The sequence below is a fragment of the Phacochoerus africanus genome, chromosome 11, assembly GCF_016906955.1.
Source record: "Phacochoerus africanus isolate WHEZ1 chromosome 11, ROS_Pafr_v1, whole genome shotgun sequence".
NCBI lineage: Eukaryota > Metazoa > Chordata > Mammalia > Artiodactyla > Suidae > Phacochoerus > Phacochoerus africanus.
In genome coordinates this window covers 34904382-34921081 of record NC_062554.1, presented here as the reverse complement: position 1 = coordinate 34921081, position 16700 = coordinate 34904382, and the positions used below count along the sequence as shown (strand labels likewise).

The 16700-nt window shown below is 35.0% G+C and overlaps 1 pseudogene; it reads left to right on the top strand.

Annotated features, from left to right (window-relative positions):
* The first annotated feature begins 11205 nt into the window (after window positions 1-11205).
* Window positions 11206-14762, top strand: LOC125112099 (40S ribosomal protein SA-like; annotated as a pseudogene).
* The last annotated feature ends 1938 nt before the right edge of the window (window positions 14763-16700 follow it).

Genomic DNA, 16700 nt, shown 5'->3' with positions numbered 1-16700 from the left:
AAAAAAACAAATTAAAAACCTCATGGACCATGTATAAATGGGGACCCACTTATTAATCTCAAAGCATGTCCTAGAGAGCTAGAGAGGCAGGAACATTTGGGATACTCCCTGGGAACAGAGATACCATCAAGAGTCATTTTTGTGATCTCAGGCTATCTTGCAGATGATAGGACTGGCAGGTTCCATTTTGGAATTCTTTCTAACCCATTAGTACCAGTGGATATACCCCACTTAGAGCCCTGACCACACTTAACCAGGCTTCATAGCCCACTGGGCAATAAATCCACACACCAACATGCAACAGCAGCCATGGCCAGGGCTGTAGCCATTCCAAGGGCCTGCTCTGCCCACCAATGCTCCACAGCAGTGGCCACAGACCCTCCACCACAGGAGGTCACATGCTATCAATTTAGGGGAAACTCCTTGGGCTCCTGGATCTGGTCGGTAAGTGGGATTGTATTCCTGAGCCCCACAGGACATCTCTTACATAAGATCACCCTTTAAGACTGGGAGAGGTAACTATACTTAATATATAGTAACAAACATGGAGAATTAGGCAAAAAATGATACATGGAAATATGTTCCAACCAAAAGACCAAGACAAAATCTTGGAGGAAGAACTGAACAAAACAGAGATAAATAATCTACCTAATAAATTGTTTACAATAATAGTCATAAAAACATTAGCCAAACTCAGGAGCAGAATGGACAAACACAGAAAGAACTTTAACAAAGATATAGAAAATATAAGATAGTAGAAAACATAAGTTATAACTGAACTGGAAAATATGCTAAAGGGGTTTAAAAACAGATTAGATGGAGTAGAAGAACAAATAAATGGAACTCACCCAGAGTAGCAAAAGGGAAAAAAAAAATTTAAAAGTGAAGCTACGGAGTTCCCGTCATGGCGCAGTGGTTAACGAATCCAACTAGGAACCATGAGGTTGTGGGTTCGATCCCTGGCCTTGCTCAGCGAGTTAAGGATCCAGCATTGCCATGAGCTGTGGTAGGTCACAGATGTGGCTTGGATCCTGCATTGCTGTGGCTCTGGCATAGGCCAGCAGCTACAGCTCCGATTCCACCCCCAGCCTGGGAACCTCCATATGCTGCAGGAAGCAGCCCTAGAAAAGGCAAAAAAAAAAAAAGTGAAGCTACTAGCTACTTTGATTTACTTTTTAGATCACATAAAATAGAATAACATTCATATTATAGATGTCCCAGAAGTAAAGAGAGAGAGAAAGAGCCATAAAAATTATTTGAGGAAATAATGGCTGAAAACTTCCCTAATTTGAAGAAAGAGAGAGATATCCAGGTCCAGGAAGCCCAGAGAGTCCTGAAAAAGATGAATCCAGAGAGACACACCCAAGTACACATTATAATTAAAATGATAAAAGTCAGCAATAAAGAGAGAGTCCTAAAAGCAGCAAGAGAAAAACAACTTTGAAATCTAAGGGAAACTTCATAAGGCTATTAACAGATTTTTCATCAGAAACTTTACAGGCCAGAAGGGAATGGCATGGCACATTCAAACCACCAAAAGGAAAAACAAAAAACACAGAAGTTTCCAACCAAGAATTTTCTACCCAGCAAGGTTACCATTAAGAATTGAAGGAGAGATTGAGAGTATCCCAGATAAGCAAAAAATAAAGTAGTTTATTACCACTAAAACAGCCCTACAAGAAGTGATAAAGGGATCTCTTTAAGCTAAAAAAAATGGCATTAATTAATGATAAAACATATGAAAGTAAAAATCTCACTGGAAAAGGTAAATATATAATAAATTAGTGGTCAATCCTTTATAATGCAAGTGTAAAGTAGTAAAGTTAAAGTTAACTAAAATTACAATACTTGCAATAAGTACATACCCTAGCAATATTTAAATATAAAAGGACTACATGTCCCAATCAAAAGACATAGAATGGTAGAATGGAGAAAAAACAGACCATCTATATTCTGCCTATAAGAGACTCATTTCAAAAGTAAGGACACACAGTTTAAGTATTTCATGAAAATGGAAACAAAAAGAAAACTGGAGTAACCAAATTCATATCAGGCAAAATAGACTTTAAAACAAAGACTGCAATAAAAAGGCAAATAAGGAAATTGCATAATGATAAAGTCAATGAGAAGGCATAACACTTATAAATGCACCCAACATAGGAGCACCAATGTATATAAAGAAAATATTAATGGACTTAAAAGGAGCAATTGATAGCAACACAAATAATAGCAGGGTACTTTAACAATCCACTTATATCAATTGATAGATTATCTGATAGAAATTTGATAAGGAAAACATGAATTTATATTAGATCATTTAGACTTAATAAACATATATAGAGCATCCCATCTGAAGGCATCAGAATACACATTCTTTTCAGGTGTTCATAGATCATTCTTCAGGAAAGAGCACATGCTAGGTTACAAAACAAGTTTCAATAAATCATTAAGATTGAAATCACAGCAAGCATCTTCACTGACTACAGTGATATGAAACCAGAAATCAGTCACAAGAAGAAACAGAAAAGCAACAAAAATGTGGAGATTAAACAATATGTTACTGAACAACAAATATATCATCAAAGAAATCAAAGGAGAAATCAGAAACACTTAGAGGAAAATAAAATAAAAGAAATACAATATACTAAAATCTATGAGATTCAGAAAAATTGGTTCTGAGAGGGAAGTTTATAGCAATGCAGGCCTACCTCAAGAAACAAAAAAAAATTCCAAATAAACAACCTGTATTTACCCCAAAAGAGATAGAAAAAAAATAAAATCAAAGCCAATATTTAGTAGAAGGAAGGAAATAATAAAAAATCAGAACATAAATAAATACAGTAGAGACCAATGGAAGTAATAGAAAATATGAATAAAGCCAAGAGCTAATTCTATGAAAAGATAAAATTGACTAGACTAGCCTAACCATCAAAAATATCAGAAATGAAAGGGGAGATTACAACTAAACCACAGAATGAGGGACAGCCAAGTCAGGGGTAGAGTATTAAGAGGTAAAAACTACAATATATAAGATAAGTAAGCTACAAGTATATATTGTACAGCACGGGGAATATAGCCAATATTTTATAATACCTCTAAATGTGTATAGCCTTTTAAAAAATGTGAATCATTACCTTGTACATCTGTAACTTATGTAATATTTTACATCAATTATAATTCAATAAAAATAAATATTTAAAAAAATAAAATAATGCATTATGCCATAAAAAAATAAAAAGAAACAAGTATAGTGAAACAGTAACATAGGGATAAAAATAGAACAAACCTTTAAAAGAAAGAAAAATAAGGAAGTCAAATGAAACCTTAAACTGAAGTTTAAGCAGTTATCAGATTGTCACCAGAATGCCTCATATCTTAATCTGATGATTTTATATGTAAAATTTAGTATTCTCATACTGTTTTCAGCATGCAACCAGTAGTTTACATTATCAGAGTTCATATTGTAGATACTAATCTTAAGATCTAATTATAAAGAAGAATTCTGTTATGTTGTTGCTGTGGCTTAAGAGTTGCATGCTTGACTTGGGGACTGGTTTCCACAGAAAATAACCTAATTACTCTACATACTTTATATCCTAAGAAAGTACCTCTGATACATAGAAAGCAGGTTGGGGTTGCTGGAAGACTGTTCAGTTTAAGAGATTCAGGCAATTAAAAATTTAGGGTACAATTTCCAAACAGTGTTTAAAAAAATGAAAAATGACTAAGCCTATATAAATAAAATGGACTATTAGTTTTGAATTTGCATGTCATGAAGATAATAATTAGTAATAACCTCATAATAGAATTGGGCTTGATCCTATATCCTCTATTCTAAATCATTTTTTTCTCTTTTGCTGTGTCATTAAACATTCCATATCATTGCACAACCAATCAATAGCACATGAAGCTTTCCAACTAATTTAATATTTCTTATATCAACTTTTATGAACAGTGGAAAAACTTTCCAACAATTTTTTGGACTTGTTTTTTGTAGATATAAGAATATAAAAGAGAATCAAAAGGTAAACTACAAGCCTAAGAAGGTAAAATAAATATAGCTCAGGATTATTAATGCAGTTCAGTTCAACAGATAATTTTACCTGCTCTGTACTTGACATTGTCATTGTTACTGGAAGGATTAAAAAGACGGGATTATTCAATTGAATATAATTCAACAAATATTTACTTAATGGCTACCTACTTTGCACCTGGTAGGCTTTTAGACATGTGAGATGCTCGAGATAAATAAGAAATGATTTTACTGTTCAAAAAGCTTATAGTTTATTTACAATAAATGCATGAATGTGTTCATTGTTAGGATATAATTGAAAAATACGTATAATCATATTAAATATTTTAAGTGTTATTAGAGCAAGAAAATCAAATATTCATTTATTTTAAAGAATGGCAATTAAATCTAATGAGGCAATCATTAGACTGAACAGATTATGAAGATAGAGATTAGGGATAGGTGGGATATTTCCTCCTTGGAAATTTATGCTTCCCATCTTCATAATTTTAGGCTGCCCCTGAACTAGAATTTCTGGTTATAGTATGAGGGAACATACACAACTAGGATTCCATTAAACCTATACTATGCCTATTACTGGTTAGTTTTATACGTCAACTTGGCTGGACCACAAGTTGCCACAGATTGGTCAAACATTATTCTGGATGTGTTTATGAAGATACTTTTGGATGAGATTGATATTTGAATCAGTAGACTAGTAAAGCAGAATGACCTCTCAAATGTCGATGTCTCATCTAATCAGTTGAATACCTGAATGTAATAAAAAGTCTGAACTTCCCACAAATAAGAGAGAACTCCTCCTGTTTGACTTGTTGAGCTGATCTTTCCCTGCCTTCGGACTTGAACTAAAGCACTGACTTTTCCAGGGTCTTGAGCCTACCACCTTTTAAACTGGAAATTATACAGCCAGCTCTTCTGGGTCTCAGGCCTTCAGACTTGGATTAGAATGACATCATTGGCTTTCCTGGGTCTCCAGCTTGCTGACTGAAGATCTCCTAATGGTTCTATTTCTGTGGTTTACCCTGATTATTGTGAGACAAGCGACAAAATGTGACCAAATCTCAAAGATTCACAGGAGCCTATCTTAGTGCTTCCATGACCAGTGTTAAACTTGCTTCAAAGCAGTCTATCCAAAAATAAGTCTGGCTGAGAGTTTTAGGAATCCTGTGTTATTTTAAAGCATTTTTTTTTCTTTCTTTCTTTCTTTTTTTTTCTTTTTTCTTTTTTTGTCTTTTGTCTATTTAGGGCCCACATTTGCAACATATGGAAGTTCCCAGGCAAGGGGTCTAATTGGAACTATAACTGCAGCCTAGGCCACAGCTACAGCAACGCCAGATCCGAGCCTCGTCTGTGACCTACATCACAGCTCAGGGCAATGCCAGATCCTTAATCCACTGAGCGAGGCCAGGGATTGAACCCGCAACCTCATGGTTCATAGTCGGATTCATTTCTGCTGTGCCATGATGGGAACTCCAGACAATTTGATAATTTGAAATTAGTTTTCTATAAAATAAATAATAACATGCATATCCCAACTTAGTTTTGTTCTGTCAGTTATAACTAGAAAAAAATCATGGTTAATACAAAAAGAGAGACATGGTAAATTAATGACTCAGAGTAGACAACAAGCATGGCACAATGGAGGAGTCTATATTTTAACTGTTATTAATGGAAGAAATGAAAAGTTCAAGTGACTTAAAGCTATTTAGTTTTTATTTTTCTTTATATTCTGTCTAAATTACCTTAATTTTTATTGTAATGTAGATGCTCAGAGTTAAATATATCATATTCTGCAGTTATTTCACAGTATCATTCTTTATAGCTCTTTATTTTATTCTAATGACACATTTCCCCATCATCTTTAATTGTTCTCTTCACAATAGATACTAATTTATTCCTCAATACATTTAAAAGTATTATTTTATCCACATATGGCTAGTTTACTTACATGATTATACAAGTGGTATTTTATGTTATAAATCTTGCACTGCTTTCTTTTTGTAATCTATCCAACATTTAAAAACTATGCTTGTATTTCCATGTGTAAATCTAGTTCAGATCTTCTCAATATTGAAGCATATTCCATTATCCAGTCTCTTATTGATGCTTCCAATTTCTTACCATCAGAACAAATACCAGAAAGCACACAACTTTGCACATGCTATCTTACAAACCTGAGAGTGTTTCTGATATATAACTTTAAGTATAACTGTTTCATTAAGTTATAAAAATGTTGGAGTTCCCACTCTGGCACAATGGCATTGGCAGCATCTCTACAGTGTTAGGACATAAGTTCAATTCCTGGCCTGGCAGTGTGGGTTAAGGATCTGGCATTCCCACAGCTGCAGTGTAGGTTGCAACTGTGACTTGGATCTGGTCCCTAGCCTGGGAACTCCATATGCTGCAGGGTGGCCAAAAAATAAAAAATGAAAACATAAATAAATAAAAATGTTTTTATCACTTAAGTACCATGTGATTGATTTATAAAGTGACCAGAACTAATTTACATTCTTACATGAAGTGCATGAAAGTTCCTGTGACTGTATATCCTGGTTGGCGTATGACGCTACCTAATTTTCTACATTTGCTGTCCTAGAGGAATATTTGTTGCATTGTGTATTTCCCTGATGGCCAGGGAAATTGGAAGTCTCTTCATGTACTACCAGAGCATTTCTGAATCTCTCTTTGTGAATTTATCAAGCATTGACTTTGCTTCATTTTCTATTGTATCTTCCGTCTAACACAAATTATAGGAGTGGAACTCTATATATTCAAAATATTATATTTCAAGTAGCTTCAACTGTTTCAAATACCTTTATTGACTGAACTTGTCTAATATCTTTGTCTGTGGTATCCTTTGTTGAAAATAACTTCTTAACTTTACTTAAACATACAATCAAATTTACTGTTGTTAGTTGAACTTCTTAGGTCTTAAGATGTAATTCCCAACCAAGTTCATAATAATATTGCCCTAGATTTTCTTCACTAATTTCATAGCCTTACCTTTCACAATTGGGCTTTAATCCATCCAAAGTTTGTTATTGTATATAGTGTGACTTGGATTTTGCTTAAAATTTCCCCAACATCATCTAGTAAATAAATATTTTTTTCTCAGTGACCTGTGATACAAATACTATCAATAAAATTGATTCAAGTATTTATAAAATGTTTTTCTCATATTCAAGCTCAGAATCACTTTCAGAATACAGCTTCTTCAAAAAACCCATTGGAATTTTGTTTGCCTATTGTATTGAATTTATCTTATGTATTTCTCTGTAAAAATTGAATGAGAAGAAGCAAATTTGGTGTTTGCAAAGAACCTACTATGTATTTGGGTTATAACTTTGCTGGAATGAGATAGAAGCTGATTATTAAAAAAGACAAATAATATCTAACCTTACCAGAAAAAGGCCTATAGAGATTAAAATGACAAATAATTTTCATTTTTTAATTAAATAAGGTAATAATTTAATTAATATTTGAGAAAGTATGGTAAAACAAATTTTTATAACTTGGGAGTGTCATTTTTACATTCTTTCTTGAACATTCTTCATCAAAACTGTTAATATCTTATATATAAGCAGACCTTTTGCAGACAGATATCTACTCCCAGAAATTTATACTAAGGAAATAATTGTACAAGAAGGCAAAGATGTATGCATTAAAACATTCATTGAAGCATTGTTTATAATTGTAAAGACAAAGTATATATTGTTATCACTCAGTTATAGAACATCTTAAATTGTGCTTCATCCACATAATAGACTATACTCAGTCACTAAAAATTATGTTATAGGAGTTCCCTTTGTGGCACAGTAGAAATGAATCTGACTAGTATCCATGAAGATGCAGGTTCAATCCCTGGTCTTGCTCTGTGGGCTGGGGATCTGGCGTTGCTGTGTGCTGTGGTGTAGGTTGCAGATCTGGCTCAGATCCTGCATTGCTGTGGCTGTGGCATAGGCTGGCAGCTATAGTTTGAATTGGACCCATAGCCTGGGAACTTTTATATGCCATATGCAGCCCTAAAAACAAGTAGAATAGAATAGAATAGAATAGAATAGAATAGAATAGAATAGAATAGAATAGAATAGAATAGAATAGAATAGAATAGAATAGGAGTAGAAATTGTCATAGATTGTGATGTATGTGCCTGACCTGAAGCTTTTGATTCCTGAATGTCCGTTTCAAAGATGACATTTGGAATTAACATATTGCCAGCTAGATGTTACAGCTACAACTAGATCTGAAATCAGGCAACTCTTACCCATGAAGTTCCCCTTTTAGAAAATCCTTGGAAACCTAGATAACTAATCATTTGCCTGATCCTGCTTTTCCCTTTTCACAACCAAATTTCATTTCTTGTGTTTTAAATTAGCCAATAAAGAGTCAACTTGGACCCTACCCTGAACCCTAATAGAGACAGAGCTTCAGATCCATGCTCCCTCTCTCTCTCCCCCCACATCAGCCTCTCTGTGTGAGTAATCAATCTTGATTTCTCAGTTACTTGATGGTTGTGGTTGAGATATGTCCTGCAATCATATTAAGAACCACAAGGACTGGTTGGTCCACAACATTGGGGGAGTGTCTGTCTGGCTTTGCCATAAGTAGTAGGGGCCCAAGAAGTGTCTCAGGCATTTCTAGCTGATGGCATTGCTATCAATAGTCTGTGAGCAATGCAACAGAGATGTATATTATTTCTGGGAACCATATAATAAAAGTCAAAAGCAGCTTACAGATAGATAAATATAATGAAATCCATTTTTTAAAAATCAGAGAGATAGTATATATATACATATATACATATATACACGCACATATATGCTTTGTGTGTGTGTTAAAGATTTGTGTTTATCTATGAATAAGACCTACAAGTGATTTTTTTATTTTCTATCAATATTTATTTTTTCCAGCATAGGCATGAATCTTTCTATATTTCAAATTGTTAACAAAAATAAAATTGATAAATTAGACACACTTCTTTCAAATAATATATAAACCACCATCTGACTTTCAGTTGTCATATCATTTACATTTAAGATATCTTGTGGTTGTTTCACGCTGTATATTTTGCTTTCCCATTTAAATTATAAACATCAGGGAAAGTCCTAATTCTTGAATATTATTATTTTTTTTTTTGTATTTTTTAGGGCCGTACCCACGGCATATGGAGGTTCCCAGGCTAGGGGTCAAATCAGAGCTGCAGCTGCCAGCTTATGCCACAACCACAGCAACACAGGGTCCAAGCATGTCTAAAAACTATGCCATAGCTCACACCGCAAAACCGGATCCTTAGCCCACTGAGCAAGGCCAAGGATGGAACCTGCATTCTCATGGGTAGTAGTCGGCTTCATTACCACTGTGCCACCATGGGAAGTTCAGTTTTTGAATATTATTGATATTACTAGATAGGGATACTAGAAATATCTACTAGATCTTCCAAATGTAACTGTAAATGAACAAATTACGTGCATTGACCTCTTGTGATTTTGGTGCCAGTGAGCTTCTAAGGTCTGGTGGCACTGTTTGTAAGCTCACATTTGTGGACTTGAAAAGACAAGGTCAAGATAATGCTATGCTTTGTAGCTCTGTCTATTATTATTCTTTATAATGTTTTTCAATTTGATATTTAAAAAAATCATAATTTCAAAATTTGTATTTCTTTCTCATTGTTGCACATGGGCTGTAGAAGTTGCACAACTGAGCAGTGGTCAGGACACACACATACCATATCCTTATAAGTGGAAAGCATCCTGAGAACATTAGAGCATGTGATTATTTCTCCATACAGCTTTTAATGTTATAGTAGAATTAGAAACAAAACTAACTCAAAGCGAAATTGATTTCATGATTATTGCAATATAGACTTGTTCTCTTTATAGAGAAAATTATCTCACATAAACAAACCAGAAAAAAACAGCATGACTAGTTTAGGAAATATGATTTTGCTTTAAAAAAACAATTTTAATTAAAAAATGTGTGTAGAAGTTATATCTTATATTTTTATCACAAAAATATCCTCGTCAACTAAACTAAATCCAGAAGAATTTTTCCCAGTTGCTATACAGGAAACCCTGATGAAATGACATTAAACAAGCCTTTTTTAGTTTTCTTACCATTTAATTATTTTTATTTTATAAAAACACCATTTGTACTAACTTAATGGCATTCTCGAATTTATAGTAAATACACTAATGAAAAAGTAGGTCTTTATGTTGGACATTTCTTTGCGTATTCCTGAAACGATAATTTAAAAATTAACAGCCATGAGACCTAGGTTTTTATATAATTGTCAGAAAGTTTCTGCATACTTCAAATCACTGTTATTGCTTTCAATATTTCATCTAAGCAGATTTAAATAAGTATTTCAGAGAAGAAGTCAGGGACACTTTTTGACCTATGGTCCTATTTTTCCAAGGTAATGCTAATATAATCTTCATAAGCACAATACACCCACACTTAACGATAGGTAAGTCCCAGATAAGGGTTATATTAAAAACATATATTTTTATCTCTCACCAATTCTACACAAAATGATTCTCTGTTGTGGCAAAGTTTACCAGCTTTGCTTCTTAGCTTTAAAAATAATACTGAATAATGAATATAACGTTTGATTCTAAATTAATTAAGTCTATATTTCAGACATAAAGGAAGGGGTACTGTCAATGATAATCTAAGAGGTTGGCCATAAAAACTCTGTGACAGAATATGAAATTAATAGTATATCAAATATATTTAGAACTATGTTGTAAAAGGTGTTAAATCATTTGCTGTTGAAAACAGGAATATCAATTACACCTATTAACACCTTTCAGTACTTAGATTTGCACACATATTAGTTGGTTATCATATTCCCCAGTCTCTGCCATTCTCTTCTTAGAAATTAATAATGACAATCTCCTATTTAAAGGAGAAAGATTACATACCACCTGAAGACATGTCAGAAATTGTTGACAGATATTATTGGTTATGTCTGATTTAGAACACAGTGTAAGGCTACAAAAAATCCTACCCCATACGGATTTGTTATTTCCGATTAGCTATTCTCAATGACTATTTTATTATGTAATCAAGATTTATCATGCTAATCTATATTCAGTTTTCCTCACCTAGATTAAAAGAGCTAATTCCTACCCCCCTGGCAGCTAGGCCAATAGGTGGTGTGTGGAAGTGGCATGGGTCATCATGACCTGATGAATTTAAATCCTTATACAGAAGCTCCCAACCATCTCTTCCGTCATAGCAATGATGAACGGGTGTGTTACATGAAGATGTGGGAGACTAAGGCCCAAGGATTGTTGAGCAGCTGCATGGAGAATAAATCTATCAGAGTCTCTCACACCCATGGTGACTATAGCTCGAGTGATAAAAACGTCTACTGTATTAAGCTACTGAAATTCTTGTGTTTGCCACTGCAGTAGAGCCTCATAATCCTGGTTTAGGCAATAATTTTCCCTTTCAATAAGGGGAAGAAGATCCCAAATACATGGGGGTTCACTTAGAAACTGGGTACAGAGTTTACATAGTTGAAGAAGACAGCTCCATACTCTTCTACTCTTCTGTTTTGACACATAATTGCTTTCAGCAGTCTAGAATCAATCATAAATGGTGTAATGATAGATTATTGTTTAAAGCAGTTGATATTACTTATGATAACTAAGATTAGAAGGAATTTCTGTGAGGTAAATTGTGATAATCCTGCTGGGAATTGTCACCTATGTCTGTTGTTGGAGCAAGGGCAGAATTATATACATATATATACATACAAACATATATACATACACACAAAATATATGTGTGTGTATATATATATGTATATATGATTTCTCTATTATGAAATACTTATATAGTTTCAGGATGTGTATATACATGGAGAGTAGACATTTGTTTACTACCAAACCTGTGTTAGAAGTGTTCCTCTTATCATGGTTTGGGCTTTCATTGTACTGCTTTTAGTTGGAGTAAAATTGATTGGAAGACTGAGTAAAGTTTAGAATGATCTAGGGTAAGGGAAATAAAACTCTTTGTGTAGACCTAGAGAACTACCTTAATGATTTGTGGAAGCTAATGTTCAGATAATACCACACTAGCAGCCAAAACACCTGAAAATGCTATAATTTTGAACACCTTTCTGAGAAAAGGGAAAGGAAGAACGAGAGTCTAAGAGAAAGAAATTATTCAATAGTATGTGTCAGCAAATAGTGACTCTAAAATAGACCAAAACAAGGTCAAGATTTAAGCAAATGCTTTGGTTGTACAACAGCCATAGTACTTGCACTTGATTCCAAGTCATAGCTCTTCTCTGATCTTAGAATAAATGTTGATTTTTTTTGTGGGAGGGGAGAGGGGCATTACTCTACTCAGCTATGGAATAAACAATTGGCCTGCAAAGTCTCTTCCATTGCAAATGTTCCATTCTATTGCATAACTGTAGCCATCCTTAGAGCCACCTTCAGCTAGGAATTCTATTCTGTTTAACATAATTAATCTAGTTCCTGTTGTGCTAAGAGAAAACTCAGGTATAACACAAAGTTGAGTGAGAAACAATCCCAGCCCTCAAGCAGCTCACATGTCCAAAATTGTCTAGAACTCGTCACCTATTGCCATGGTGAGGAATCTATACTTGATATTTGTGGACTAAAATAAATGTTGCCTGGAAAAATGTGAGAGGCACACTTTTCTAGGGTGAAATGCTCTTAGTTACTTATAACCTAAAGAACAGATGGACTGTTAATGGGCTTAATGTTCACATAAGCATTAAATCACAGATGAAAAATTGCAACTAATTATGCACTTAACCCCTCACAAATTCTTGAACTGCTGAGCTTGATCAGGGAGTGGAGCAGAACCTAAACAGTGCACTAAATTAGTTGGAGGCTGAAGTCTTTGTTTCCAAATTCTCGTTAATAATTATAATTCAATTTAATTATGAGGTTCTACTAATTTAAAGATTTCATGTCTTCTAAAGTAACTTTATATGCTAAATTGGAAATGATATGTCCACTTATTAAAATTGAGACAAATTGAGGAAAAGGATCCTCATTTTTAACAAGGATTACCTACATACCTACATGAACATTCCTGTGTGACTCAGCAGGTTAAGGAGCTGTTGTTGTCACTGCAGTGACTTGGATCACTGCTGTGGTGAGGGTTTGATATCTAGCCCGGGAGCTTCTGCATGCCACAGGCATGGCCAAAAAGAAAAACAAATACAAACAAAAAATCTTTCAATAGTATCAAATGAAAAATAGGGACAAAATTCAAGCTTTTAAGTGAAGTGTTAAGAGTAAAAGGATGAGAAAGAGAGTGACATATAATTATAGGAGCATACATTTTTTTCTTTCTTTTTCTTCTCTTTTTATAGATGTATGGAAGTTCCCAGGCTAAGGGTCAAATATGAGCTGTAGCTGCAGATGCAGGCCTACACACAGCAATGGCAACACTGGATCCCAGCTGCATCTTTGATCTACTTGTAGCAACGCCGGGCTTATAGTAACACCGGATCCTTAATCCAATGAGTGAGGCCAGGGATCGAACCTGCATCTTCACAGACACTATGTTGGGTTCTTAACCTACTGAGCCACACCAGGAACTCCTAGGAACATAAAGTTATAAAGAACATAAAATCATTTTTAATGCCTATAATGATGAGGTCCAGTTTAGCCTTGATATCAACTTTATATTTCTCTGCTCCCTTCTAGTTGATATGTATTTTAACACTGCACATGTCCTGGGTGAATCATAGGTGAAGAAGTTATGTTCTTGCCTTTCCCCAAGTGTCTACTCAGAGGTCCATACAGAATTTTTCTGGATTCCCATCTTTACTTAAAGGGAAATTTTCACAATCTCTGGAGGCATTGATGTCCTACAAATGAAGGAGGAGGATGTCCTCAAGAACTTTGCAGCAGGAACCCACTTAGGTGACACCAACCTGGATTTCCAAATGGAACAGTACATCTACAGAAGGAAAAGTGGTGGCATCTGCATCATAAATCTGAAGAGAATCTGGGAGAGGCTTCTTTTGGCAGCTTGTGCCATTGCTGCTATTGAAAACCCAGCTGATGTCATTGTCACATCCTTTGGGAATACTGGCCCATGAGCTGTGCTGGAGCTTTCTGCTGCCACGGGAGCCACTCCTATTGATTGTTGCTTCACTCTTGAAACCTTCAATAACCAGATCCAAGCAGTTTTCTGGGAGCCAAGACTTCTGGTGGTTACTGATCCCAGGGCTGACTACCAGCCTCTCCCAGAGGCCTCTTATGTTCACCTACCTACCATTGCTCTACGTAACACAGACTGTTCTCTGCATTATGTGGACATCACCATCCTGTGCAACAACAAGGGAGCTCGCTTAGTGGGTCTGATGTGGCGGCTGCTCACCTGGGAAGTTCTGTGCATGTGTGGCACCATCTCCAGTGAACATTCATGGGAGGTCATGCCTGACCTTTACTTCTGCAGAAATCCTGAGGAGATTGAAAAAGAAGAGCAAGCAGCAGCTGGGAAGGCTGCAACCAAGGAGGAATTTCAGGGTGAATGGACTGGTCCAGCTCCTGAGTTCACTGTTACGCAGCATGATGTTGCAGACTGTTCCAAAGGCACGCAGGTGCCCTCTTTGCCCATCCAGCAGTTCCTTCCCGAAGCCTAGAGTGCTCAGCCTGCCACTGAAATCTGGTCCATAGCGGTCCCTGCTCAGGCCACCGAATGGGTAGGAACAACCACTGAGTGCTCTTAAGTTGTTCTTCCACAAACTCTTAAAATGGAAATAGGTTAATGGAAAATAAACAGTTTATAAAAAAAAAGAAAATAAATAAATTATATTCTTAAAAAGTTTTACTCAGTCACAAGATAAATATAAGGAGACATTTTCTTCTTCAGGGTCTAGCATTCACAAATATATTAATTTCTCCACTTTTGTAAATAAGGAGCAAATGAACTAAAATACAAATCTATCAGATAAAGTATGTGACAAAAGGCCTTATCTTCAGGTGAATTCCTTCATTATCTGACTCATTTATAGACAAAAATTTAATGTTTTTATCAGGAATTCATTCCCAAATCTCTATTTTTATATAGCTATGATTTTGAGATTTATGATTCATAAATCTCTGATTTTCACATAGCTAAAACAGTGAATGAATATGTTAACTTGGGAAAACTAAGTCAAAATAAAATATCAAAACATAGTATGGACACATTTTAAAAAATAAATCTCAAACCATATAGAATGATATAAATTCAAGTCACCTTTTCTGCCCTGTGTTGTACTACCCAAACTAATCTCCATACATTTGGTACTACAATGATAAGCTTGAAAGTAAAAGTTATTTTCTTTTCAATAAAATACTAATTCATCTACAAATGGCATAAAATGCTTTATATTTAAATTGGAGAGATTCCATGTTTTCTCTTGCTCTAAAAAAGATCTGATATACTGACAAGCATCTGATTATATCTATATAACAGGGAAAAACCAGGACCAACTTCCAGATTTTCTTTTTTCATTTATTTATTTATTGCTTAACTGAGCCCCATTTCTTTCTTTCTTTTCTTTCTTTTTTTTGTCTTTTGTCTTTTTAGGGCCGCACCTGCGGCGTATGTAGGTACCCAGCCTGAGTTGAATTGGAACTATAGCTGCCAGCCTACACCACAGCCACAGCAATGCAGATCCAAGCTGAGTCTGTGACCTACACCACAGCTCACGGCAACGCCTCATCCTTAAACCACTGAGTGAGGCCAGGGATCAAACCCGCAACCTCATGGTTACTAGTCAGGTTCGTTAACCACTGAGCCATAATGGGAACTCCTTAGCCCCATTTCTGAGTATTTCTCCACTCTTTACCATACTTACTGTTATAGTGGGAGTCATCTGCAAATATTGCTGATTTTCTAGAAAACATTGCTTGGCCTACAAAATAATGTAGGCTTTACTGTATGGGTATCATTTAGGTGTATGGAATTATGAGAATTATTTAGCCATATTTATAAGGACATTTAAGCCCTACAAAAAAATGTACTAAAAAATCAGAAATCCTCACTCTAGGGGGAGTCAGTAGGATGCACAAATTACCTTTTCCCTTGGGAGAAAATTTTCATTCTTCTGGATACTCTAAAGAGGTAAATCTATTAGCTCTTATAGGTCTTAGGCCACTAAATATTGTCAGTACGTTGTCACATCAGAGTTTTCAATGAGGCTTTCTGACTTAGAAAAGAGGAAATGACATTGCCCTTGAAAGATAAACTGGGAAAGTAGGACTTAGTGGTTCAAAGCAGACACATGCAAAATAACTTGAAAAAGGCAGAATACATTCAAGAACTACAAATGAACTACCTGCAATTGAATTTATTATTACAATAACATAAATAGTTTTTATTGAAACTTGTACTTACTCAACATGGACGTATAATGTGTGTGTGTGAATTTGTATATGTATATTTCTCTTTCCTTGGACGGGAATTTGGAGTTCAAATACTAAAGTACCTTATATAAGTTTCCAAAGTTAGTAAGTGACGGAACCAGGTCTCAGATTTAAGTCAAATTCTACCAGCTATTCTGCTTATTTCTATAAAATATATGCCAATGAGAAGGGAAATTTGTTGATCATTGAAACACAGAAGTCATGTCACACAGGTTTTGAAAACAGATCAAATCTTAGCCCAGCCTTATACTTGC